The 26513-nt window shown below is 58.7% G+C and overlaps 2 protein-coding genes across 14 annotated transcripts in view; one reads left to right on the plus strand and one right to left on the minus strand.

Moving 5' to 3' along the window:
* The window catches only part of MACROD1 (mono-ADP ribosylhydrolase 1), a 153155-nt gene that overhangs the window by 44457 nt on the left and 82185 nt on the right, over positions 1 to 26513 (plus strand). The window lies entirely within an intron of this gene.
* FLRT1 (fibronectin leucine rich transmembrane protein 1) overlaps positions 1 to 26513 on the minus strand; it is a 90659-nt gene that overhangs the window by 11077 nt on the left and 53069 nt on the right. For 3 of the 10 annotated variants that reach the window (XM_082344095.1, XM_082344094.1, XM_082344092.1), the window contains 2 exons: positions 13564 to 13782; positions 8691 to 9629 (listed from right to left, as the gene is read on the minus strand). The gene's annotated coding sequence lies outside the window, so the exon portion shown is untranslated. Of the gene's footprint in view, positions 1 to 2103; positions 8642 to 8690; positions 9630 to 9730; positions 11204 to 13563; positions 13783 to 26513 lie in introns of those variants that run through there. The other 7 variants (XM_082344093.1, XM_082344090.1, XM_082344097.1 and 4 more) reach the window with 5 other exon arrangements.

A 26513-nucleotide genomic window follows, 5' to 3' on the forward strand; every position in this document is an offset into this window, starting at 1 on the left:
TTTACAGAAATCTCTTTCTATCAGCGGTGCCCTTCCTACTGTGTTCCACGTAATGTGAGAACTTATTCCATACTTTGCTCCCTTCCTAAATCACGAAATTTTCAGCTATTTTGAAAAATATATATATCTGTTTTCTTGCATTTAAAGACAGGAAACAAATAAAAGGAGGGAGGGGTCCACACTCTGAGGGAATTGTCTGCAAGGTGTAATTTTGGTTTTCGCAAGTGGAAAAATTGCAGTGTAGATTTTTCTCATATTACGTTACTGTTCATAGTGGTAAAAAAAATCAATTAAAGAGAAATTATCTTTCAACCTCAGTGGGGAAGTGGTGTTCATGCAGCCGGCAAAGGTCTGCTTTATAACTAACTCCAGGTTCACAAACACTTTTCAGTGTGAGACACAATGGCCTCTGGGAGCCTGAGCTGAGGCCGCAGCCTGGAGGGCAGCCCGGGTGTGCAGAGCAGAATTGGGAGCCACTCACTGAATGAGACGGTGGGGCCCTCACTCCCATGACCCAGGGACCCTGTGTCTCCATTTCTCAACCACGTCAAACCCTTCTTCCTTCTGTCCCTCTCTATTCCTGGACTGCTCCTCTCCATCTAGCAAACTGCTCGTCACCCTTCAGGACCATGCTCAAACGTCTCCTCCTCTGCTAGGTCTTCCTCATGCCATATAGAGCTTCCCTCTGCTCCATCCATCCATCTGTCCATCCATCCACCCACCTATCCACCCGTCCACCTATTTACCCATCCATCTATCCATCCACCCAGCCATACATCTATCTACCCACTCATGCATCCATCCATCCATCCATCATCCATTCATCCATCCATCCATCCACTCATCCATCCATCCATCCATCCACCCACCCATCCATCCACCCTCTCACCTATTTACCCATCTATCCATCCATCTACTCACCCATCCACCCACTCACCCATCCATCCATCCATCCATCCACCTACCCACTCACTTATCCATCCATGCATCTGTCCATCCAGCCATTCAACATGTCTTTATTGAGCACCTACCATGTGCCAACCTGTGTTCTAGCCACTTGGGATTCTATTCTGATGGGATAGTAGCTCACACTATAATAAAGGTCTCACCTAGAATTTTATGAATATTTAAGTCATTTAATCCTCCCAGCAAATGTCAGGTCAGTGCCCTTTTTATTCCCATTTAACAGATGAAAAAACTGATACTCGGAGGTGTTAACTTGCTCGAGACCACTTGATAAGTGGTGAAGAAGAACCTAAGCCAGGATCTTGACCACTAGGCTTGTGGTGCTGCATCTCGTGCCCATCTCTGTGGGCTGCGGGTTGCACTATTTAGTGACTAGTGTTTTAAGGTCCCTGACTAAATTTCGGGTGCTCGAGGGCAGGGCCTGTGGGCTGTGTAGGCCTGGTGTGGCTTGCCATCAGTGACCACTCAAGGACAGAAGGGAGCCGGCTGAGGTGCCAGGCAAGGCGGGAATGCCTCTGCCCTGCTCCCTGCCAACCCCTCAACTCTTGCCCCATTTGCATTACAGGGGCCTTTGCCCAGGCTGCCGGCAGCTCCAAGGCCTTCTGGAGGGAGCTCAGGCTTTGCCCGTGGCTAACGCAGTAACTCTGCTCAGGGCCTGTTAGCGGAATGAAGCTTTATCCATGAGGTGGACCGAAGGCAGGTGGAGGGCCAGCCGAGGACACCTGGCTGGAAGCAAGTGAGGGGGAGGGGGAGGGGTGCACGGGATCTGCGCAAGGAGCCAGAGGGGGATGAGGTCCCGAGGGAAGCTGGGAGGAAGGGGGACTGGTGAGACTGTGACTGACACTCTGGGCCTCTGAAGCCAGCTCAAGCCCCCTCCCAGCCGCCGCAGCTGGCCTGAGGGGCTGAGGACATTTGCCTACTTACTCCTGATGCTTCTTTGGAGGTTGTCCTTAGTCTATGGGTCATGACCCCACTCACACCCCTGCCCCTTGGGACTTGGAGTTGGTCTTTGCTTCCCTCACATGTGTTCCCAGCTCTCAGTGGGTTTGGACAGGGATAAACCCAGGCATAAGGGGCAACCCTCTGGCCAGGCCCTGCCCAACGCCCTCACAGGCACATGTTTGTATCTGCACCCACCTGTCACATACACACAGGTCCTCGGTCCCATTTTACAGTTGAGCAGCCTGAGGCTCAGAGAGGTGAGGGGCCCGTTCAAGGTCACAGCCAGCCCAGGTTTCCAGCTGCACATCTGTCCCTTCCTCTGCACAAAGCCAGAGCCATGAAGGTTATGGAGCCTGGAGGTCCTGTCTCAAGATGCTTATGAGCAAAGAGGCAGGGCCAGGGCAGGTCCTGGGGACAGGAAGCCTCAGGCCTGCTCAAGGCCACCTTGCCTCGGTCTCAGGGGTCAGGTCTGAGCCCAGGAGCACCTCTGCCCAGGCCCCCAGCATCTGGCCAGAGGACGCACACCCTCCTCTGAGCCTTGGCACAAGGGATGCTGTTGGCCCCTGGGCGCACAGATGCCGGAGCAGTGCCCTGAGCAGGGGGCGGACTTGTTAAGGCCAAAGACGAGGCCAGACCGCCTTCTCTGGCATGAACATCAGTTCCCAGTGCCCGCTCAGCTCATGGCCATAGCCCTCAGCCTCCAGAGGCCCCGGCATCATAATAGAGTCTAAATTACACCTTTCAGAGATGCCTGATGGATAACCAAGAAGCATTTGGGAGGCAGGAACCCAAGGCCTTTCTCTTCCCCTGTCTGCGGCCCTCATCCATCTTGGCTGAGTCTCCCCTGCCGCCCCCTTCCCCAAGGCCTCCCGATGCTGAGCCCTGGCTCCAGTAAGGCAGGGAGGGGCCTGGGGCGGGGAGGAAGACAGCGTGCCTTGCCTGAGGAGCCTTTAATTGCTCGGGTGCCACGAGGCCCTTTTATTCCCTTGTTTTGTGTTTGATGGTTTATGTGGCCATCAAATTAAACCCGGTAAATCGCCCGTCTTTTACGGGGTCACTTTTCATTGTTGTGAGAATCCCTTAGACTTCAGCATTTTGTGAGTTACGACCTGCCAGCTCCATGACTGACAGCCGGATCCTTGGTGTGCAATGGAAGTGGGGGAGAGGAGCAGTGAGATGGCTCAGACTAGAGGTATCCAGACCCCCACTAGCCGAGAGGAGACCTGGGGCGTCATTCTTGGCATATTCTATCAGTCGCTAGCTCCTGCCATCTAGGACAGAGACACCTGGGTTCGAGTACTGCCTCACCCTCTTCCAGGCGGTGAGATCTTGAGGAAGTTACTTGCCCTCTCTGAGCTTTAGTTTCCTTATCTATGAATGTAGTCATCAAGTTCCCCTTAGAGGGGAGCTCACTACTGAGCACTCAGTGAGGTAATACCTGCAAAGTACACCCTCGTAAGTGCATGAGGTTTAAAAGCTGCTGTAATTCTCTGACTGCTCCAGGCATACCGGTCTAGCCTCTGTGTTAACTGCTTGTCTCTTTCCTCTGCAATCCAGAGACCCTTTCTTTACTCCCCTGCCCCTGCTGTGCCTCCAGGGTCGACTGGGAGGCTGTAGGCCAAGCTGCTTCCTGGCAGAGACTCCCTGTCATTGCTGTGATGCTGGGTCTCCCCAACCTCAAACTGTGCCTCCTCAGCCCTGTCCCCCCAAGCTAGGGTAGAAGCACTGACCCTAAGCCTGCTCTCCCTTGTGCTGCCTCTGGGCCTTTGCACATGCTGTTCCTGCTTCTTGAACATCAACACACCTTCCCCACTCAAGCTTCGCCAGGCCAGCTTCTGCTCACCCCCCAGGCCTCAGCTTGGACGCCCCCTCCATGAAGCCTCCCAAGTTGTGTCTGGCTCTGCTTCCCATACCCACTTGACTGGTGGTAGTCGGACATGAGTAATATCTGTAAATACCTGCCAACTGGATGGAGGTGCCTCCCTGTTGGAGACGCCTGGCCTCCTGGCACTCTGCCCCGTTGTCTTTCCCAAATCCCATCAAGCTGGGGCTGCCAGAGACCCACGGCCCTCTTTGGGGGGGTCTTCTTGGGGAGTCAGAGTGAGGGCAGGGGGGCAGCTGCAGGACCCCAGGCCCAGCACAGGCCCTGGCACACTGGATAGGAGAGGGCATCTACCGCCACAGGCTCTGGGGAGCGGGGCACAGTTAGACATGACGCACCAGGGGCTGAGCAGGGGCGGGGGCACGTGGCAGGAGGGAGCTGGGCATCCCAGGCAGGAGAGGGAAGTCTGGAGAGGCCTCCCCCTGCCTCCCAGTCCTGGCCTTCCTCCCCGTTTGCCAATGAAGGCAGCTCATGTGAGGCTGTCCTGATGCTGCGTCCCCCGAAGTGCCAGGTACAGTCTCCGTCCCCACTATGGGAATCAGAGAGTTCCAGGTGGCACTGACCCCGAGAAGGAGGCGTGTAGACTAGAAGCGGGGAGAGGACACCAGGGCTAGGTTTGAATCTGATCTCACCAGTCCTCAGCTGTGTGACCTCCAGTGACGCTCTCTGGGCCTCAGTTTCCTCATCTGTAACGTGTTGCTGAGAACCCCACTCTTCTGGGAAGATGACAAGGGAGGGGTTGTGTGAAGTGCCCGGCACAGGCCTGGAGGTTTTGGAAAGAAGGGCTGCCCCACCCTGCCCCTGGGAGGGACCCCAAAGTCCTCCTATGACCCACTCAGGGCGGCCGCCCGCCTCTCTTGGCTGAACTTCAGAAAGAGGGAGGGCAGACACGAGTGGGCAAGGGGGTCACAGCTCAGAGAGAGGGAAGCCCCTCTCCCTCGCCCTTTCTGTGCACTCTCTCAGTCCCTCCCTTCAGCAAGAACAATTCATTGTGTTTTCCCTAAACCTTGCCAGGCCCTCGGGTCCTTACTGGCAGAGCAGGGCCCGAGGCAGGAGCGAGGTGTGCAGGGCAGACTGGGGGCGGAAGCAGTTTCTCAGCTCCAGAAGGACCCCTGCCCCACAGGAAGCAGTGACCTCCCCACCGGGCTGAGAGCTCCACCAGAGCAGGGTCACCTCCATGCCTGTGATGGGTCCTCAGCAAACCTTTGTTTAAAGCAATGAGGGACCCCGCATTTTTCTCCTCCACCAGCTGACACTGTCTCTCGGGGCTCAGCTACAAGCAACATGGAGGGAGGAGGGCCTAGAGGCAGGGGGGCCAGCCTCCACCTCCTGGTGCTCACGGAGGCCTGGGGAGAGCTCCCCTCTAGGAAGCCCCTTCCCTGAGAAGGCCTGCCTGGGATCAGTTCAGCTGCTCCACAAACCAAGAGTGGCCTTGGGTCTCAGGCCTTCATCTGTAAAATGGGACCATAAACGATCTACTGCCCTGGGTGCTGAGCAGAGGGCCTGCTGCAGGTCCAGGAGATGTGAACTGCAGGCAGGAGGGGGACTTGCGACTTTTGTGTGAGTGGGGCTTTTCCGAGCCCACCCTCGTTCAGGCAGAAGCCCCGGGCCTGCTCCTGCCCAGCCCAGTCTAGGCCCACTGGAGGCCCCTTCTTCAGGCAGGATGCCGTGACCTCAAGGCCCTTCCAACCCTGCGTGGCACAACTTTGCTCCTGATCTCGGCTACTGGTGCCATTGAGAACTTGTAATGCATGGGGGAAGGGGGTGGGATTCTTTTAAAACCTAAAGTTAATTATTTTTCTAATTTCATGCCGCATGCATTATGCATCAGCTGTTATCACTGGCGATAATTACAGACAGGTACGCAAATCCACTAAAAATGTACCTGGAGTTCACCTCACTGCGTAGGCCGTCTGGGCTGTGCCGGGCGGTGGGATGTCCTGAACTTCAGAGAATGCAAATTGCTTTAAAAAACAAGACTTTAAAATTGTGTCTTAGGAGGTTAATTATATTGATAACAGTGTTCGATATTAAACTATTCAGGGCCAGGAGGGGTTGAGGGGGATGAAAGGAGACACATGTAATTTTGTTTCTTTCTTTCTCTGTATTATTTAATAAGATGTTGCTGCACCTATATTTCTGTCTGTCTGTGGGCATTTTTAGTAAGGCTGCCTAGACTGAGGCTTAATTCCTTCTGGGAAGGAAAAAGGAAAGGTCAGGTGTTTTTCAGAAGGTAGGAGGAGGGCCTAAGGGCTGTTATTCTGGGTGAGGGGCAGCCCAGAGAACAGGGCAGGGGCCCTAGCTCTGCACTGCTGGGTTTCTCAGCAGCCAGCGGGATCCTGACAGCCAGGGGCTGGGAGAGGAGCCGGCTGATCAGGAAAGACTGGGAATGGTGATGCTTACTGATCATAAGACAGAGGCTTGGGTGGGGCTGGGGCTCCCCTAGGAGCTGTGTGGCATCCCCCACATGCAGGCCCTGTTCTTGGGGCAATCCCTCCCCTCCCCCAGTTGTTTATCACAAGTTGATTGTCAAGCCCTCCCACTAGGATGTAAACTTCTACAAGTCAGAATATGTTCTGCCTTGTTCACTGGCCTAGTATAGAGCCTGGCATCAGAGGTGTTCATAAACACCTGTTGCATGAATGTATGAATGAATGAATGAATGAATGAGGATGCCAAAAGGGAGACCCCAGAATCTGAAAGCCAGGACAGGGCAGTGGGAGAGAAGAGGGAGGCTGGCCCTTTGTCAGCCCCACGCTGGGAGGTAATAATGACAGGTGCCCTCACCACGGCCTCCCAAAGAGGCAAAGGGATAGGTCTGAATTGTGCAGCAGGTGGTGGAGGAGCTGGACGGAAACCCAGGCTTTCCTTTCCCAGGTGTCTTACCTGCCCTCCTCAGCTGCCCGGTGGGGCCACCCCAGGCCCCGAGGGAGCAAACCCAGGGAAAACCCCTGGCTGTCTCCTCTCGTCTGCTCTGACATGGGGTGGCCAACCAGGCCCTGTCCGACTGCAGGTCTGCTTCCAGGCACAGAGACTGGCCCCACTTTCTTAGAGATGGTCCCTTCCCTCCCACCCCGCAGATATGCACAAGGGTGGAACTCACCCTCAGGACCCTGGAATCAGGGAGGTAGAGGACCCTGGAAAAACTGAGGCCCAGAGAGGAGAAGGGATGGCTCCAGGGCAGAGAGAACCCTCCAGCAGCCATGAACAGCCCTCTCCCTTGCCTACCTCCTCTGGCCCCGGCACTGAACTCTCAAACCCTTTCCCAAAGGGTTGGCATGGAGAGGATGATGGTGGACAGTATCCAACACAAGCAGGATCTAATGGGGGCTGCCCACCAGCAGGTCTGCAGACCCCTCTAGCCCTGTGGGGTCAGTCCCACTAGTAGCAGTAGCTGGCAAAGCTGAGCACCTGCTGCATGCTCAACCCTGCACAAACGCCTCTCCTTTCCAGCTGGCCACAGCCCTGCGGAGCCTGTGTCCCCAGTGCACAAAGGGGAGCACACTCAGGGAGGGGAAGGGACGTCCCCAAGGTCACACTGCTCACAGCTGGAGGGCCAGGGTGCTAACCAACCTCTGTCTGGCCCCAGAGCCCAGTAAGTTGGTCTTTGTTTTCCTGCCTTGGGATGGAGGGAAGCTCAGCAGAGGCAGAGCCCAGCACTGAGCAGATGCTCCATAAATATCTGGGTTGCAGGCCTGCTGCTGCCCGCCTCTGGCTTGGCCTCAGCCCCAGGCATTACCCACCAGTCTCTCCTAGGAGATGGGAGGAGAATAGGAGCAAGTGATGGGGCGGTAGGTAGGGATGGGGGAAGGGAGGCCGGCTGGGCAGGGGCCGAGCTCGGGCTCCAGCGAGCTCACGACGCCTCACGGCCCCGCTGCCGGGCTGGTGCACCTTTATAATAAATAACAGTAAATAGCCGATCCGCAGGGCATCTTTCACGCTGGTGGCTAATAACACAGCTATTAATGCCCCCTCAGACGGCGTGCGTGCAGTGCGGCGCTGACAAATGTCCCAGGCCCTGGCGCCGTCATAAATCAGCCCCTCTCCTGGGGAAGAGCACGGGGAATTGTCATTTTCCATCTTGGTAATGAATTGGGGCTTCCCTGCCCTGCCCAGGGTGCTGCGATAGAGGTGCCCTGGGGTTTCTGGGATTTGTGTTTGGGGAGGCATGAACCCTCCCCCCTGGCCTCTGAGAAGCCAGAAGAAGTAGGCCCCACACCCCCCACACCCCTAGCCAGACCGCGCCACGCCACTGCTGCCGCCGCCTGCTGTGTGACCTTAGGGCAATAAACGCACATCTCTGGGCCCATCAAGCCACTCTCACCAACAAAAGGGCTGAACTGGAGGCCAGAGCAGATGATGCCTAAGGGCCAGCAGGTGCAAGGCCTTGGATGGTGGCTTTGGATCAACCCCACCCTGGGTTCTCCTGGCCAGGGCAGGGGAAGGCCTTGGATGGAGGGGACTTGTGGACCCTCTCCAGTTGGAGGGCAGCAGGTGCCATGGCCAGTGGCTAGTTCACCAAAGGTCCTGCCTCTCCAAGGCCTCATGGCTGCCCCCTCTGGTCAGAACTCAGAAGGGCTCAAAGTGAGACCTCCCCCAAGGGGCAACGGCTGGGAGGGGCAGGAGTTTCCTCCAGGGAAGGTCACTCCCTTACATCCTGGGTCCACCCACCCTGGGGCAGAGCCCAGCAGCACAGGGGCCACCAGGTAGCAAAGGAGCCCTCCCCTGGCAAGCAGATGCCAGCAGTTGCTTCAGCTGCATGTGTGGGGTGGGCGGGGTGGAGCTGCAGACCTTCAACCCAGCCCGAAGAGGACAGGCCCCACCTGTCCTGTGCCCTCTCTGGGCACGAGGAGCCCCTGGGCCTTTCTGGGCCACCGGAGCCCATCTGCAGCCGCCTTACCTCCTTCGCTGCAGCCTGGCAGCCCGCAGCTCTGGATGCTGCGCCTCTGTCGAGGTGGGCCTGGGCCGTGCTTACGTTCCAGCCCACCAGCCTTGGCACTCAGGGTGCAGACCACAGACCTGGGGTGCTGGGTGGTGCTGGGGGTGCCCGGGGCTCAGGGAGGAGACCCTGTGCTTCGCTCTGCTGGGCTCCTCGTGTTCAGACGTGGCTGCGGGTCCGGAGCAGCACCTCCCGCGCCCTAGGCTGCCGGCACTGCTGGCTTCTCCTCCTGGAATGAGGGGTTTGCGTGAGGGGCCTGCAGGGGTGCCCCCCCGAAGCCCCGGGGCTCCCCTGCGCGACCTGAGGGTGTTCTGGGCCCCTGCTCTCCAGGCATGCCCTAGGGCCGGGCGCCCATCCTTGGGGAGGGTGGCCTCCCCACCCTCTTTCAACTTCCGCCCTTTTGTCTGTTGGCCGCCACCTCTTCTGAAAGGCTTCTGCGTGGCTCTTACCCCTTTTTCTTTACCAAGTTTTGTTTTGTTTTGTTTTTAATCCCTTTAAGTCACTTGGCGGAATGGGCTCTGGTGCAGAGAGCGTTCTTGCGTGACAGAGCTGAGATGGAGTCACTCTCCAAAGAATCGGTATTCCTGCCACTCAGGCTGTGTCTCCGGGGGAAGGAGGGGGTCCATTACCCCGCTGAGGAGTTCAGATGTTCACCGCGGGGCTGGAGCTGCTGACATGCGCTGCCGAGCTGTCAGGCCCCACATGCCCCTCTTTGGGAAGATGTTTGGGCGGGGCGGGGCGGGGCGGGGCGGGGGGGGGGGTCACTCAGTCTTGCTTGGCTGCTCCTGTTTGTAGGAAGGCTTTCTTGCTGGGGAGGTGGAGGCACGGGTTATTCCTGCTTCAGCCCTGGTCTCGTCTGTCCAAAAAGGAGTCCTTCTCACCCACTCCCTGCCTCCTCACCTGCAAAAAGCAATACAAGCGATTAAGCCCAGGGAAATTAGGAGCCGCACGGGGACCGGCAGCCTGGGCTGCAGCCCCCTCTCCTCCCATCCCTCAGGAACCTGTTTTCTTGAACGCCACTTTCCCATGATCTGGGATTTCTCCCCTCTCTTTCCAAATCCAGATAACAGACAGCCGGCCGTGCCAAGCACCCTTCCTCGCAGCTCCCTGCTTTCCCTTTTCCTGGGGGTGGGAGGACCGGGAAGGGAAAAATGAAGTTCTGAGAGCTCCCGGCTGTGCAGGGGCCGCCCGCCTGGCCCAGAGCTGGCTCTGCTTCCCCCAGCACCTGCTCCTCTTGCTAAATGTCATTCAAAGGATCCAACTGGGCCACCGTGGCCTCGGCTTCCAGAACAAGTGCTGCCTTTCCCCACCGTGGGAAGCAGGAGCATCAGGGAACTGGGGAAGCTGGATCCCTGGCCTCCCCACCAAGGCCAGGGTCAGTGCTTCACACCCCGGCTGCCCTCCACGGCCACCTTCCCCTTCCCCGGAGACCCGGGAGCAGGGTTGGCTGTTCCTCAGAATCCAAAACAGCCTGAGCTCTCTGGATCGCCTCTCATTAGCATGACGTGTTGAAGGCCCACAGTGCCCCGGTGTCCATATTCCCCCTGCAGGAGCCCCTCTTTGGAAAAGGGCTTTTATTACACATCTGAGAGTGTTAGCTCTGGTTTGAAATTGGATCCAGATGGGCTCGGCTGCATCTGGGCACTTTTCTTTGTAGGGCCGAAGGTGGCTGATTTGAGAAATGCGTGTTGTCTGAGGCTGTCACAAATAAAAACAAGGATATTTAGGGTGCACGTTATAACAAGTCTAGAGTACAGGCCGGGGGGTCACCACTCACTGGGCGCCCAGCCTTGCAGGGAGTGCGTGTAGGAAGAGGGGCAGGCGCTGGCCAGGTGGAGGGCAGGTGGAGGCTGATGGGTTGACGGGAGAAGTGGGGAGGTCTTGGGACAAGCTTCCCCAGGAGCAAGGAGGGTTAAGAAACGGCAAGGTTTAAGAGCTCACAGGACATCACCCCTGCATGGCCAGGGTCTGGCAAACACTCAAGGTGTGAGCAGGCAGGTGGGGTGCAGCTCCCTGGGAAGGGGCAGGTGGGGGTTAGACAGGAGGGAAGATGAGGACAGAGTCCCCACAGGAGAGGTGAATGCTGGGCTCCAGCACGGCTCTTATTGCTATTACACCCGCGTGATTTCATCCAATTATAAATTGTAATTTCTCTGTGAAAGGGAGAGATGGAAAGCGTCCAATGAGGTCATCTGCCTCCCTGGCCGGGGCAAGGAAATTGTTTTATACCTTGGAGGGTGGGGGCAGAGGCTGCTGGGCCTCCGTATTTAGAGAGGATGGTGGCAGTGTCCTCAGAGCCAAGGCTCCAGCTGGCCATGGCCGGCTGATCCCCCATTACAGAGCTCTGCTTTCGAAATGATGAATCCAGGAAGGCAGCTGCATCCTGCTGGCGTCAGGCCCTTCCCACAGCCCTCAGGATGAAGGCGACACTCCTATGGCAGCCTCCAAGGCCCCACAAGGCCTGGCCCTGCCTGACGCCCCCACCCCGCCCGCCCGGCCTCACCTCCCACCACCTCCCCCTAACTCCCCGAGTTGGCCCCTGCCCTTCCCCATGCTGTTCCCCCTCCTGCAAGTGTCCATCCAATATCACCCCTCAGCCTCCTCTCTGTCTGCAGGGTTGCACAAACCGTGAGGGCAATGACATAATGTCTTGAAAGGAATTATCTTGCTGGTTCAAGGAAGAGACCACATCTGCTCACCTGAGGCTGATCCCCTAGTGCCTGAGTCAGTGCCTTGCACACAGTAGGTGCTTAATAAATGCACCCAGTGAACTCCCCACTCTGCTTTCTCATTTAGAAAATCAAGGGTCCAAGCAAGGCTCTCAGTGGGCCTGTCCAGCCTTGTGCATTCTGGGTAACTCTCCCCTGCATCCCCCTTCCCTGAGTGTGGTCCTCCTGGGAATCAGGCAGCGCTGCACGCCCCAGGCCCCACTGAGGATATGGGCTCCTTGAGTGCTTCTGGGTGAGCGGGTGCCTCTCGGGTGTCCGGGGTGTGTGTGCTCCAAGGGCAGCCTGGCCACAGTGCTTGTGAGGTGAGAGCACTTTCCCCGCATGGGTGCATGATTATGATTGTTATAGCCACTTGCATGCGCTGGGCCCAGGAATACCTCCTAAATGAGCCCTTCTGGCACACACCTATCATCAGGGCCATGCAGTCCCCAGTGGGCACAACATTGGATCGAGTAAGCCTAGGCCACACAGTGCAAGCAAAGTCCTCCGTCAAGTTGACCAAGGACAAAGTGAGTCTGCATGGTCCCAGGGTCTCAGTAAGTGGGAGCCGCTCCTTGGCCAGTTCTGGGCCAGTTCTGGGCACTCTGACCACAGGACAGCCTCTGCTCACGCTCCTTGCCTCGGCCGTCCCCTGTTCCCATAGGTCTGGTCCCTGCATTCCAGTGCCAAAGAACAATTTTTTGGGTCAGCGTAATAAAAGCTTCCATCTGTAAGTACTTGAGATGCTTACACAATTTTACTTTTTGTTATAAATAACAACATCATAACTGTATTAAAAGAAATTTGAAAGGGGGGAAAGAAAGCCAAGTGCACAATCCCACGTCTCAGCACTCTGCATTTTGGCCGGATCTGTCTGCCTGTACGTATACGCCATTTACAAGGGGACAATGTCCCTTATCCTTTTCCAGGTCATTTCTGCTTTGCCATTTCCCCTGAGCCTCGGGACAACCCAGCACAGCTGGCGGGGCAGGGAGGACTGTTCGCGCTGTGCAGGTGCAGTGACACTGAGAAGGGGGGGACTTGTCTAATTTTGTGTGACTTACATGACAGCCAGGACCTTGAACCCTGGGCCAGTTTCCTTCTCCCTGCAGGATGCCAAGTCTCAGTGCAACAGAAACACAAGGTGGCCCTTAGGCCCATGCACCCAGGGACCTTGGGTTTCTCCTGAGTCCCTGTCATGCAATTATCCATCCATTCATCCATCTTTCCATCCATCCATCAACCATCTACCTCTCCATCCATCCATCCATCTTTCCATCTGTCCGTCTGTTTTTCCATCTCTACATCCATCTATCCATCTATCTGGCAAATGTGTATTGAGACCCATCACGCTCCCGCCACTGTGCAGGACACATGGACCTGAAGAGGAGCCCCTGTCCTCTAGGAGCTCATGGTCCAGTGGGGGAGGCCACTGGTTTGCAGAAGTCCACACTGTGAGACACACATAGGGCATTAGCAGAGCCAAAAGCCACTCCTTGCCCAGCCTGGGTGTGTGTGTGGGGGGGGGCCTGGATCACAGGGGGCTTTCTGGGGAAGGTGACACTGTGCTGTGGTTCTGGGGTCCTCTGGACTCCCACATCACAATAGTCACGTGGGTTCAATGGCAAGCTAGAGTGGTGCAGGTGTGGCCGGGGTCCCCCCATCCATCTTTCAGGGTGGCCACCCCAACTTTGGACCCCAGGGCCTCCACCTGAAGTGGAAACGCTCTGTAGCTTTACAGTTCCCACCTGCCTTGAAGATCAGTACTCACTGATATTAATTCCTATATTAGCAATTAGCCTTCCTGCTTCTTTCCAACCTATGGCTCTTTGGGATGGATTTTATGTGTGTGTCATTAATCAGGTTCCTGTATGCGCTGCTGGAAACCCAGGTGGGCTTTATGGCTGGTGACTTAGCCGAGTGGCGTTTTAAATGAACAACATGCCTGCCCCCCTCCCTGGGCAGAGCTGCCCCGTGGCAAAGAGGGCAGAGTTTAGATCATTGTAAGCAGGTCAAAGCTGGCTCGAGCTAGGAGACCCAGAGTGTTCTTTCATTTTAGACTTCCAGGCTGAGGTCAACATCTGGATCTGACCTCTAGAGATGAAAAGGCTCTTTGTGACTCAAACCTGGAGTTTGTTCCGTGGCTGCTGACTTCCTGCCGTGAGGACGGCCATCCACAGGGCCTGTCCCTTCTCCCGCATTGCAGTGTGTGGGTCACTCCTCGCTTGTGCCAGTGTGGACCCAGGTGCTGCCACAGTCATGTGCCCTCTCTCCGGGACGCAGAGGGCTGGGGGCCAGGGCCATGGGTCAGGGAGAGCTTTTCCTTTTGGGAGTGTGGACTGCTCCTGTAACAGAGTCAGCACGGTAGGGGTTTAGGCAGGAAGGGTGTTTCAGGCTGAGGGAACAGCATATGCAAAGGCTCAGAGGTGAGAGGGCTTGGTGCAGTGAGAAGGTTGGTGTCCCAAAGCTCTGAGTTAGTGGAGGGCAATGATCTAAGCTGAAGTGGGAGATGGGATTCTTGGGGGGAGTTTCAAATGCTCTGCTGAGGGGCCTGGTCTTCATTTTGAGGGCAGCGGGCAGCCAGCGAGGGTGCCCAGGCAGGAAGGGGCATGACCAGACTTTCCTGGAGAATTGGAGGTTACCAGGGTGCATGGGAGGGGACCAGTGAGAGGCTGGGACAATGTCCTCAGGAGGAGGGGTGGGGAGCAGGGGGGTTGAGGGGAAGGGGCTGACTTGGAGCCTCCCTGAAGACAAGCCCAGGAGCTGAGTGGGTTCCCTCCCCCTTCTCCTCCTCGCTGGAGGGTGGCTGAGGGTGGCTCCCGTGACCGCATGAAGCAGCACCATGGGTGGCTGGCCCGCCGGGGGCTCCGAGCCTGCCCGAGGCGGGTGTTGGTCCTAGGTGCCCTGGGCAGGGCAGCAGGGAGGCCTCTGGAGGGGGCGTGCTGGAGGCTCCAGCTCCTGCCTCTGCATGTGATTCGGCCCCCCTGCCCCCTTCTCGCTCGCTCTGGCCCCAAGGCTTGGCACGGCAGCATGGCACCCGCACAGCATCGCGGGTGAGAAAGGGAGGAGGTGAGGGAGCCTGCATTCGGGCGTGAACCCTCCCAGCCTCCACTCTACTAATTAAACCATTTCCTGACAAAACCCAGACTTTCAGGGATGGGTGTGCAAGCGTGGGAGCCGGCGGGCAGTGCCCAGAGCAGAGAAGCCGCCGGCTCAAGGGTCCCAGGCTCCTCCAGGCCTGGCTGTACCAGTTTAGGGTGCTGCCCCCACAATGTGGCCGAGCAGTGGGCACCTAGAAAGGCCGTCAAGTGGGCACTGTCATCCCTGGGCAGCGGTGAGACAGAAGAGCAAGCAGGTGCCTGCAGAGGCCTCCCGCACCTGGAGTGGTCTCGTGCCTTTGAAATCTCCGAGCCAGCGGGCGGCGGGAGGGACTCGGTGCCGCGGGAGCTGCGAGAGCGGGCGAGGGCACGGGCTGGCCAAGGGCGCTGGCACTCAGCTGGGCTCATGACCACTGCTCTCAGCCCGAGGGCGGGAAGGCCCTCGAGGGGGCTGCAGGTGGTCCTGCTGTTCGGGAGGGGTGGAGGAGGGCAAGGGCACAAGGACCTCCAAGGCCTGCCCCTCTGCCCGCGTAGAGGGATGCAGCGGTGGGGCCAGCCTGTGCATGACACGGGGCATTCGTGGCCTTTGCCCGCTGCCCGCGGCTCCCAGGAAGGGGCTGCCTGCTGGCCAGGTCTACCCCGCAGGGCTTGTCGTAACCGGCTGTGTCCAGCCCGTGGGAGCCCAGGGAGGACGAGTCTGGCGTAGCGGCAGCGAAGACCAGGCCTTTCTCAGGAAATTAGCCTCCTTTGCCGACAGAACAGTGGCTGTGCGTTTCCCACCGCACCCCACCGTGAGCTCTTAGCCGGGTTGGCCCTCAGTGGATGCAGGTGGTGGGAGCCCCAGGCAGAAGACCTAGTCCCCTCCCGGCCACCAGCCTCTGCGTGCTTTTACCCGGGCCCCCTGGCCACCTTGGCCACAAGATGGGCCCTGCGGAGTCTACATGCCATAACTCTCGAGCAGATGTTTGAAGCAGGACTTTGCTGGTGTGTCTGGTAGGCTTGGGGTCATGGGGGTCACGGTCAGCAGCCTCCCAGGGAGCAGGATGAGGAGCTTTCAGAACCCAGGCCCTGCTCGTGGGGTCTTAGCTCCCCTCGTCCACATCCCCTTCCCTCAGCCCCCTCCCCAGCCTCAGATTCCTTCAGGAGCCCTACACCGTATGGGCACAGGCAGGTGCTCGGGGTTTAGCATGCACCCGGGGGACCCCAGCACCCCTCCAGCTGCTGCATTCAAAATGCCACTCCTCCTTAGACCTCCACCACTGACCACACGCAAAGCCACGAGCTGGGGATTCCAGGGCACGCACCACCTACATCCTCCAAGTTACTCAGGTGCAGCTGGTGGAAGCTGCCTTTTCTTCCAGAAGTATCTACTTCCCTCTCGCCAGCTGTGCCGACCCCCAGCCCCCAGGGACAGGCGCCCTCTCGCCTGCCTCCCCCTCGCCTGCCTCCCCGGCTCTTCAGATTCCCTGCACCAGCAGAAGCCTGTGCCAAGGGATTTTCGCCTCTGCGTTGGAAATCTCTCGCCCCTCCCCTCCTTCCCGTAAACTCACTCTCCAGCTGGGAGCAACGCGTGCGCCCAGGCCAGGCGGCCAGGCTTTGTTAATATTTACAGCGAGTGGCTCAGGAAGCTATTAGCTTCCTTTTCTTGTTGTTAATTGAAAGAGGAGAAAATGGTTGTAACACTTCAAAAGGACTTAAAGTGCAGCCTGAGAGACCAGCTGAATTGGGAGGAAGGGAAAAGGGAGAGACTATTTTAAATAAAGAAAGGAAGCCCACACCGCACGCGAGGGTGGACTGATGTTCCTTCCCGGCTCTGCAGCCGCTTGGCTTTCCTCTGAGGTTTCCTCATTGCCACTCATTGTATATTTTCCTTTTCATTTGGGAATCTGCCTTAAGGATGGAAAGAGGAAGAAAAAGGATTCATGGCGTACTTTGTTAATAATGGGGCTCTTTGAAGCTGCGGCTAACGAGGCCCCTGGTACCTTCATTCCTGGAGCACATGGGCCGGCCTCGCCTGGCAGCTGCTTCCCTGTCCTGTGGCCACCAAAAAACCGGCACTCACCTCCCAGGATATAGGCCCAGACAGGGGGCATCGGGCTAGAGCGATTCTCTGGCCTCAGAATCCCCCCACCCCCGTGGACCCCATGGACAGCCAGGGATGCCATGGTCATGATGGGTGGAGGGACTTTCTGAATCCTGGTAGACAAGGAGCTGGGGATCCAGCATTGCCGGGTCCCTGGCCTCTGTGGTTGGCCTCCCCGAACCACATTTCCTCGAGATAAATGATCCCTCCTATAACACCTGAATAGTTAGCTCCTGGAGTCTGACCTATGATGTAAGCAACCAAACGGCTCTGCCAGTCTCCCTGTGGTCAGATAGGGGCGGATTGGGTGACTCAGAAGGTCTTTGCTCTGGGAGCCTGCCATTTGGTTCTGGCTGATAAGTGCTGCCGCCTCCTCCAGGAAGCCTTCCCTGACCCTTCCTTGTCCCCAGCCTCCTTTAGAATGGCCTCTCAGGCTCCCCTGGCACCCTGCTCTCTATTAGACTGGCTTTCTCTGTGTCTGCAGAGCAAGGTGACCGAGTGCTCCAGACGCGGAGGGCCCCAGCTCCTAGTTCTGGATGGGCAGTGTTAAAAGGAGGGACAGACTGCACCCTGCTCCCTGCCTGCTTCTGCCCGGGTCAGACTAAACAGGAACCCTGTTCAGTCTGGGCTCCACGAGATGCACAGCCACACTGCAGGACAGGAGACCCAGAGGAGTGAGAGGCAGCTAGGGCAGTGACGGAGGGAGGATGGGACGGTTCGGGGAAGAGAGCTGGTCCCCTGTCCTCCGTTTTCTGGACAGCTGACCTAGAGAAGGAAGACCAGCCTACTCTGGGAGGCCCAAGAACTAGAAGACCAGGAGAGATTCAGTTAAGGAAGAAATCTGTAACAGGCAGAGATGCCCAAAGATGGGCCAGACTTCCATTGCCGCGGGTGCCAAGGCCCAGGCTGGATGGCCGCTTAGCAGTGAGGCTGGACCAGGATGACCATGTCAGGTGGGGGCCTCGCCAATCCCCTGAGGTCTGCTCTTGCAGCCATGCTGTGGTTCCTTCTGGCTACCTCCACAGAGCCCCAGCCCTGTACTCTCCACCCTGGATTCTAATTGTCTTTAACCCCCTGGCTGTGACCTTTTAAGGGCAAGGACTGTGTCAGCAGCAGTGACAACAACCGTAGCTAAACTGATTGAGTTCTGACTACAGCCCAGGCACACAGAGCTAAGTGGATAATAATAATACAGCAATGACAACAACAGTAGCAACCCCGTATTAAGTCTGAGGCAGGCGCTGTTCTTACATCACCTCACTGAACCCACAGGCACTATTATTACTGTTTCAATTTTCCACCTGAGGAAACAGAGATATTCAGGAGCCTGCCCAAGGTCACACAGTGGGTCCACCGCGGAGCCCGAACACAAACCCACTCTCGACTCAGCTCTGTGCCCACAGCACATTTCCTGTGTGGCCAGGATCAGAGGGCTGCGCTCAGACGGGCAGGGGGCTGCAGGCCAGCGCTCCCCCAACCCGGTTCACAGGGCGCATCATCGTGTTAAAGGCTCTGAGAAGTCCCGTCTCAAAGATACCAATTTAACCCTGTTCGCTCCAGCGGTTACGTGTTAACCTCTGTTAACCTGTTAGCACGTTCTTCAGATCACGCTTTGGGAGACACAGTATGATGTTTGATGAGTGTCTGCTCTGTGCCAGGCAGTGGTGAGGACAGGCATGTCTCTGCCCTTAACACCCCCCCCAGCTCGGTGCCTAGCGCACGAGAGGCACACGCATCAGCAAATGAGGGCCAAATGAGGGAGGGGATGGTTGTGTAGATAAGCTGATCTGGGGCCACGGGGAGCCACAGGTCCTGGCCAGACGCAGTCTCTGTCCTGAGCCGCCCCCATCGCCTCCTCCTCCAGCCCTGGACCGATGCTGCCCCCTCCGGCCATGCCCAGCCTCATCCTTACCCGTGGAGGCCAGGTGAGGCCAGGTGGACGGGAAGCAGGCTGCCCCTCGCAGGCCCTACCGTGCTTCCCGGGCAGGCTGGAGCCCTCTGCCCCGACTCCAGGGCCCCTCTTCCCTTCCCTTCCAGCTCTGTGGCTCTGGCCTTGACATTCCGATCACATCCCCCAGCCCTGCCTAGAATACTAATTCTCCCAAGATGAAACCATCCGTGTTTAATTTTTGTAAGTGCCAGGCAGAAAGAAAAGACAAGAAAAGGGAAGCATCAGTGGTGGAAGTTGGGGCCCTCCTTGAGGCTGTGTTCAGAGCTTCTCTGGGCGGCTGGCCTTGAGAAGGTGCAGTGCCACCTCCCTCCCCCTCCCCGCCCCCCCCCCCACCATGGTCACACTGCCCCTGATGAGGGCCAGGAGGGGGTCGGCCATGTGCGGTGCTACCAGCTATCCCAGGACCAGCTTGCTGTCCCTAAAACAGGCCAAGCAGGGGGGCAGCCCATTTTCCAGTGGATGGCGGACAGGGGCAGGGGCCCAGTCTGGCCTTCTGAACACACCAGGGCATGCTGCTGGCCCTGGCTTGGGAGGGTTGTTTTTTGAGGCCTTCAGGAGGGAGCCCCCTTAATTAAGGCAGCCAGCCTGCCTCTCCACTGTTTGCAAATTAGGTTTCTGCCCAGCTCCTGTCAGAAAGTGGAGCCTGGGGCCTCCCCAGATGGGCTGGGGTCACAGTGCGGATAGAGGGAGGGCTGGGAGGCAGGGGCAACCTGGGAGTGCCCACAGTGGGCACAGGGAGAGTGCTTCAGTGCTAGATGACCTTGGATGAGTCCTTGACCTGTTGGGGCCTCAGCTGCCTCCTTGGGGCACTGGGATGTGGCTGCAGGGTTAGGAGGGCCGTTAATAGGTGGTTAACAGCCTGGAGTCGGAGGTCGGAGTTGAACTCCTTGTGTAGCTTCAACAGCTGCGTTACTTGGGGCCAGTGTGTTATGTCTCTGAGCGTCCGGTTTCTGTATCTATGAGATGGAGTAATGAGGGAAGCACCTCACAGCACCTCATGGGCCTGTGGTGACGATCCAAGGAGGCACCGTGTGGATGCCCTAAGGACCAGTCTTGCACTCTAGGCACATATGGAAGCCAGCGATCATTATTATCATAACCCCTGAGACAAGTGCTCGTGGTAAAGCTCTTCCCTTGGCGTCCCATCGGACTGCCTGGGAAACCCACCTCCCTCCTGCAGCCCCTCTGCCCCAGCCTCAGCCTGTGGCCCCAGACCAGCAGACTCCTGCTGTGTCTGACTCTCCCTCGCACCAGCCTGGCCATGGGACAGGAGCTTAGCTCGGTGCCACCTCCGCCCCGCATCCCAGTTTAACGCCCTCGTGTCCCCAGAGGGAAGAATGAAATTGTCATGGCAGGAAACATGACAGAACATGAAACGTGATGAAATCAGCTATGTAAATTATGAAATCCAAATCACAGCCCTTTCCTTCTGCAGCAGGGTAAACGCTGGCAAAGGCTCTGTGGACTGGAGACCCTTTGGTGGAGGCCTCCGGGCCCCCGAACCCCTAGACCACGTACTGTGAATGGCGGCTGCCGGCGGCTCCAGCCGCCCCGCCAGCCACTCACGCCCTCTCCCTCCTCCTCCAGCAAGCAGGGTCCCAGAGACCACTGGCTGGCCCCGAGGCCTCAGCGAGACACCACTGTGTGCAATTTCTGCTCTGGAGCCCCCGTGAATTAGATCCGGGCCAGGACCACCGCTAGGCTCCTCCCTTCCCCTCCTCTCCCGGTTCACGTCCTCCCTTAGGTTTTTCCCACGAGCTCAGGCACAGCACCCCTGTCTCAGGCCCTGCTCCCCTTGGCTCCCACCTGAGACAAATCCCAGACTGCTCCGTGGAGAGACCCACTGCTGTTCCCTTGCCCCATTTTAGTCTTGCGATACCTCTGGCCCAGAATGTGGGCCTGATTGGTGCTCAGGGACACGCCTGGGGCCGGTCAGCACTTCAGCTGCCTGCTCCCCTCTGCTCTCCTCCAGGGGCACCCGTGCAGCGGCGCCCAGGCTTCCCCCTTCTGCCTCCTCCCCTGTGCGCTGGGCCGCTGGCCTCCCTCCCCAGCCCCCACCCCAGCCGTCACAGCCACCTGTGAGCGCAGAGCTGGTACACGGAGGGTGACTCCAACCTACCGTGGTTTTTTGGCCACCTCCCCTCTCTTGCAGGGGCTGCATCACAATTTTTTTTTTTAATAAATTTTATCTATTTATTTATTTATTTTTAGCTGCGTTGGGTCTCCGTTGCTGCGCGCAGGCTCTCTCTACTTGCGGCGAGCGGGGGCTACTCTTCATTGCGGTGCGCGTGCTTCTCACTGCGGTGGCTTCTCTCGTTGTGGAGCACCGGCTCTAGGCGCGCGGGCTTCAGTAGTTGTGGCACACGGGCTCAGTAGTTGCGGCTCGCAGGCTCTAGAGCGCAGGCTCAGTAGTTGTGGCGCACGGGCTCCGTTGCTCCGCGGCATGTGGGATCTTCCCGGACCAGGGTTCGAACCCGTGTCCCCTGCACTGGCAAGCGGATTCTTAACCACTGCGCCACCAGGGAAGCCCTGCATCGTAAATTATTATTGACCAAAAGCCGGCCCGGGCTGGAGACGAGATGGGGAAATAAAGCACTGGGCTCGATAATTGTGCCCTGCTGCCTGAATTTACTTATCTGTGGCTTTCCTACCCACTGAGAACTCGATGATAAATAACTGCTGACTGTTAGGCTCCTGGTCGGGAAGAACACGCTTGGATCCATTTCCTGAGGACAGGCAAGGGCGGGAGACCCGCACGCCCATCCCATCCACCGGCTGGGCCTGATTTGATTTTCCCAGGCCTGCTCGCCCAGGTAGAAGGCTCCTTCTCCATGTTACAGACGAGGAAACTGAGGCTCAGAGGCGTGAGGTACCTTGGCCCAGGTCCAGGATGACCCACAGGTCCTGTTTTGCCTGGGACTTCCCCAGTTTTAGCACAAATCCTGGGCAACCCGGGACAGCTGGTCACCCTACCCTGGTCTCACAGCAGAGTCAAGGCCAGGACCCTGCTCCTTCTGACCCAGAGCCCGTGGGTGCTCTTAACCTATGTGAAATGTCTTCACCATCGCCTGCCTGCATCCTGTTCCAGGGCCTGTGGGACTTTGAGAGGCTGTGCACGCTGTCCCTTCAGATCACTCTCCAGCCTGCTCTAGGCCCAGGAGGCTGTGGTCACCAGCGAGCTCCTGGAGCCCTGGCTTCTGGCTGGGCTCGGCCATGGGGAGCCCCGGCAGCAGCGCAAAGGGAGGGAGGGGAGCCGGGTGCAGCACGGACTCCCCGGCCGGCCGCGTCCCTCTCTTGTTCAGGGACCCGCTGACGGCCCTGGCTACCCTCTCTGGGTACCACTGCCTCCCCTCCCCCTCAGACCTGCGTGGTGACTCTCCCTACTGTCCCCAGCCCAGAGAGCCTCCCCTTCCCGCGCGGGTTTCCCTAACCCTGTCCGTGGCTGTGTGAACAGCCCCTCCAGTACACCCTGATCCCCTGCGAAGTGACAACAGAATAGCCGCTTCCACCTCCTGAGGGCCTACTGCGTGCCATGCACGTTCAAAGTCTTCTACTGTCTGCATTGACTCGTTTCGTTCTCTTAACGACCCTGTGAGGAAGCATACTGTCCCCTTTTCACAGATGAGACAACTGAGACCCAGAGAGTTTAAGTGACTGAAGTGCAGGACAAAACTGTAAAGGGCTGTGCACCCTGGAGCCACAGGGATGAGAGGCGGTGCCATCGGGGGCTGCCAGGCAGACAGTGAGCAGCCCCTCACAGGCGTCCCGGTGTGTGTGACGTGGTGCCAGAAGGGACCCTGTGAGTACCTGCAAGAGGGATGCTGGGGCTGGGGTGCGGAGGCCGGGGGGCTGAAGGGGGACGCAGATACTTCACAGGGAGCCCTGAGCTGGGCGCTCTGCCCAGGAGAGCACAGGGACTAAGGCCGTCACACGGCCGCACTGCAGGTGGCCACAGTCCCGGCTGCCACGTGCAGGGGACAAGCGGGAGCGCGAGGCTGGCGGTTACCGAGCGCCCGCCTCCTCTGCGGAGGCTCACCTTCACAGCGGCGGCCCTACAAGGAGCATGGTGGTGCCTCCTTTTCACAGGTGAGGAACCTGAGGCTTCCAGAGCAGCCTGTCTGAGGTCTCGTGGCCTCAGAGGGGCAGAGCTGGGGCTGGACCCGGCCTCCCTGCCCCCAAGTCCCTGCTGCCCGTCCCCAGCCCTGCCTGGCAGCTGAGCCTCTAGACACACAGGCCCCTCCATCTCCTGGTTACGGCTCCCCAGGGCGCCCTCCTGTCTCTCCCCAGGGGACACAGCGGCTTTAATCGACTCACCTGGAGGAGTCCCCAGGTGGCTCAACTTTATTTTTGCAAGCACTGTCTGAGTAACTGAGTCCCCGGGGCCCTGGGGTGGGGGCAGGAGACTCACAGGGGCCCACGTGTCTATGGGAAGAGCCAGAAGAGGAGGCCAGGAGAGGCAAATGGTGATGGGGGGCAGTGATAATGTGGGAACCTGTCTGTCTATCCACGCTGGACTGGGTGACCTGGGGGCAGAGTCCCCCCTGGGCCCTCAAACAGCTGAGGAGGCCTGGACTCCCCTCCTGACACAATCTGGGCCTCTCCGGCCTCTCCCTCACCCCAGAAGCTAAGGGGAGCTAAGCCATCACCCGCCCTCGCCCACAAGGAAAGTGGTCGACGGACCCCGGAGTGCAGAGACGCTGGGCCAGGCATCCCGCCCTCCAGCCATCCATGTCCGGGCTGTGGGGAGTGAGGCTGGCAGGACATTGGCTCTAGCTGTGCCCATTCTACGGGCCACCATCGGGGCATCCTTGGCGATGCCCGGCAGCCTGGGGCCTGGGTCCCTGTCTGCTAGCCCAGAGCTCCTTCAGGGGGTGGTGAGGCTTGCACCCAGCTTGACCCTGCCCGTTCTAGGGCCTAGAGAACACAGCCTGCTCGGTGAGAGCCACATGCCCCAGGCCCCTCCCTCGGCCTGGGTTCTCCTGTTGCCCTGAACAAGGGGCTTGGGTTGTGGGGTGCCGGCCTGACCTACGGCGCCGGGGCGGGGGGCATGGGTGGAAGAGGCGGGAGGTCTGAGTGGTGAGACCATGAAGGAGCTCCCCTGCCCTGATCTGCCCGCATGTTCCCTCCCCGGGCCGCAGAAGCAGGATCCCCCGTCTGGCCTGCGTTCAGAGGGGACGGCAGCCGGCTTGTTTCCCTCCTTAGGTCCTGGGGGCCTTCCAGAAGGCCCAGTTCTGGGCGCCAACGTGGGGCTGGAGCCCCAGGGGAGCAGGAGGCCAGCACAGGTGCGCTTCTGCCAGACCTGCAATTCCCGGGCCTCACTTGACTGCGCCATCATTTATTTTAATGCCTTCGTGGTCCACGTTTGGGTGCGGGTGAAATACGGCCCCACGTCGTTTACTGGTGGGGATATTAACTGTGCACCACTGATGCAGGACGAACATGCATCTGGGGGCAAACGTGAGGTGGCCGCCACCCAGGAGGTGGCCGCGTGGCCACTGTGTGGGGAAAGGCCAGCAGAGCGAGGTGGGCCGAGGGCCTGTGGGTCATGAAGGGTGGGGAACCAGGCACCCTGCGTGTGTCAGGACCCAGTGTGTTCTGGGAGCGTCGGCCAGGAGATGTGGGGGCCAAGGAAGGGGTCGCTACATGGAAAAGGCTTCTCTAGTTTTCCTCTCTGTACCCCTGCAGCGGAGGAGAGGGGGCAGCGTCAGCCCTGCTTCTCCTACCCCTGTTTCCAGGGCGGCTGCAGAAGTCACAGCGCGGGGGAGGAAGGAGGGCGAATTTACAGTCCCACAGACCTCGGCTCTGCCAGCAACTGCCTGGGGACCCGGGCGAGTCACAGATCCCTCAGTGCTGTCACCTGTGCTGTGGGCATGATAACCCTCTCTCCTTCCTTCTCTCCTCCCTTTCTTCCCTAAACGTGAGCCCACATGGACAATATGATGCCTGGAGCAGGGCGGGAGGCAGCAGCAGGGAGAAGGCTGACTCGGGGAGGTAATGAGAGAAGCCCACCTGGGCGGGGGGTTGGGGGGGAGGTCAGTCAGCTGGGGACGCCTGGGGAATGGGTCTGCACTTCATCCTGAGGGCAGCGGGGTACCCGGGGAGGGCGGAGTGGAGGGGGAGGGGCAGGCTGAGACTTGAGAGTAGAAAACCGGGGAGGGGAGGTCTGGGGCAGGCACAGGAATGTTTTATCCTCTGAGCTGGGGGTGGTGCGTACAAGATAAAATTCCCCGAGCTGGCACTTCAGCTCGTGTGTGGCTGGCCGTGCGCCTTACACCTCCGTAAACAACAAATTAACAGCTAAGGGAAGCTTCCCTTGGCCCTGCACAGAGGGCCTTGGGCAGGGTGGCCAAGCTCCCCACCCCAGCCCTAGGGCTCCCATCACATGCCAGGGTGCAGCCCCCAGTGCTCCAGGGGGAGGGGCAGAGGAAGGAGGCCTGTGGGCTTCCCAGATTGCTCGTGCGGTGGCCACCCCTGCTCTTCCCCTTTGGGCGCCAGGCCACTCGCTGTCTGCTGGGGGCAGGGGCTGCGGCGAGAGGAAGGGGCACCCAGCCCACCTCTCTGACAGCGCAGGTTGGTGGTGGCCCCCAGAGGAGCCCACTTCCGTTCCAGGGCATTATCTACATCACCTTCCTTATTCCCCCTACATCCTCCAGGGGACGCTATGATTCCCCCACTGCACAGCTGAGCAAACTGAGGCCTAGAGAAGTTAGGAAACCCACCTCCTGTCCAGGAAGAGGTGGAGCTGTGATTTGAACCCAGACCTTTCTGACTGCAGAGCCAGCCACAGCCCCACTGGGACCCTGGCCCAGGCCTTTAGGGCCCCCAGCTGATGACACCAAGCTTCCGCTTGGGACAGACAGGCTGGGCCCTTGGTCAACCCCAGTAGCCAGTGCCTGGCAGGACCTCCAGGCCTGTCCGTGCATGACTGTCCCTTCTCCCCAAGGCAGGCAGACCCCACTGCCCTGCAGGCACACAGAACATTGCACGAACCTGTCCCTGTGCTGGCCCAAGCTGAAGCCTGTGGTGGACATGGCGGGTGGCAGGGGACGGACTTGGAAGATCTATGAGCTGGGTTAAAATTTAATTTGGGTGGAAGATCCCGGCCAGCCAAGCCGGCTGCCCCAGACAAATGGCCTCATCCCCGCCAGCTCCCGCCTGCCAGCCCCGTGGTTGGGTCTGGCCCCTGTGCCAGCCTCCCCCGCACTCCCTCCCCGGAAGGCAGGCCGCCGCCCACATTGAAATCATAGCACTGAATTTGATTTGGCGTGGGGAGGGCAGGGGGGCGGCAGCAGGCACTGAGCCTCGTTTGCACTTCAGCTCAAAACTGAACGGGACAGAATGGGCTTTGGGTGGGAACTGCCTCTGCCAGGGCCTCCCTTGGGACCTAGGGTCAGCACTGCCTCCAGAGGGGCCCCACCATGCCCACCAGCCTCCTCACTGGGGGAGGTGGCCCGGCACCCCACCTGTCCACTCCGTGTGCCACCCAGCTGCCCTCTGTCCCCAAGCCCTGTCTTCTGCCCAGTACCCTGATCCTCCCTGGGCCCTGACTGCCTGGGCTGGAATCCCAGATAGGCTAGGAGATCTTGTGCAAGCGACTAAACCTCCTGGGGTCTGTTTCTTCATCTGTAAAATGGGACAGTCTGTAAAAGAGGACCTATTGTTATTAGCTGATGTAATAATGTAACCACGGCCCTGCAGGTGGAATCCCCTCATTGTCACAGGGCAGCGCCCAGGCTGTGAAGGGGAGGGAGCAGGGGTTTGCAAAGCCGAGGAGGGTCTTTGACTTTCCAAGAATCCTGTGGTCTTGCTCCCCACCAGGGCCAGGGGGTCATCTCTTTGGACCTGGGGGTGCTACTTTGGGTTTGCACAGTCTGATTGAATAAGGAACAGTGATGGGGTCCCCAAGGCTGAGCTGTGGCAGCACAAGCACGTGGGCCCCCCCCA

This window comes from Balaenoptera borealis (genome assembly GCF_965194805.1).
Source record: "Balaenoptera borealis genome assembly, chromosome: 11".
NCBI lineage: Eukaryota > Metazoa > Chordata > Mammalia > Artiodactyla > Balaenopteridae > Balaenoptera > Balaenoptera borealis.